The sequence below is a fragment of the Triticum urartu genome, unplaced genomic scaffold (assembly GCF_056163025.1).
Source record: "Triticum urartu cultivar PI428250 unplaced genomic scaffold, HENAU_Tu73 scaffold168, whole genome shotgun sequence".
NCBI lineage: Eukaryota > Viridiplantae > Streptophyta > Magnoliopsida > Poales > Poaceae > Triticum > Triticum urartu.
Genome location: NW_028260135.1, coordinates 10001 through 11029, shown reverse-complemented (window position 1 = coordinate 11029; position 1029 = coordinate 10001).

Genomic DNA, 1029 nt, shown 5'->3' with positions numbered 1-1029 from the left:
TTTTTACTTGGAAAAGACAATGTTCCATACTAAAGGATTCGGGTCCATAACCACGAGTTCCAGTGCACTAGATCTTGTAGCACTTAGCAACGAAGCCCTATCCATTAGTATTCCACATAAGAAATCCATTCTAGAAAAAAATACAATTAGATTAGCTCTTCATAGACAAACTTGGGGTTTGCGAGCCAAGGTAAGATCGGCTCGGGATCATGGGACCCTTTTCTATCAGATAGGAGGGGCTCTTGTACAAAATAGACTTACTAAGTAATAACCCCATAGAATCTATCTATATAAAGATAAAGAGGCAATCGTGTCAGGAAGCGGGTTTTTCTTTGGCCAAAAGGTACTTCGAACTTGGAACGAGCATGAAGAGATTAACGAGACTTCTTTCTCTTTTGAGTTTTTCTGGCGGACCTGCCGCGCAAGATCTTTGGTCTTCCCCTGGAACCGATGAAAAAAAGTGGATCGCTTCTTATGTACTCGCTCAGAATGATTCTTCTCTATCTATAGTTCATGGCCTATTAGAAGTAGAAGGTGCTCTGGTGCAATCCTTACCGACAGAAAAAGATTGCAGTCAGGTTGATAATAGTCGAGTGACATTACTTCGTCGGTCCGAACTAAGGAATCTGTTAGAAATGTTTTGAAATGGATATTGTTCTCTCTTTGATCAGGGATTGCTATATGAAAAGAAGTGGAGTTTGAAAAAGGGAACGGAATGCTCAAACCGGAACTGCTAGAGGAACGAATTTTCAATAGCATAACTTGGGCTCCTAGAATATGGCGCCCTTGGGACAATCTATTTGATTGCAGGGTTTTGTTCCGAAGCAAAGATATCCGCGGAGGCCGGTTCGTTCGTCCTATTCTGATATTCAGGACCAAGAGGTACTGGATTCTCTTTCGGATAGGCCCTGAAAGGAGAAGAAAGGCTGAAATGCCAACGGACCTCTGTCTATTCTCTAATTCACCCGATCCGATAGTACCCGTTTTTGGAACGTCCAGTGCCAAAGTCACTGAATGGGTAAGTCACCA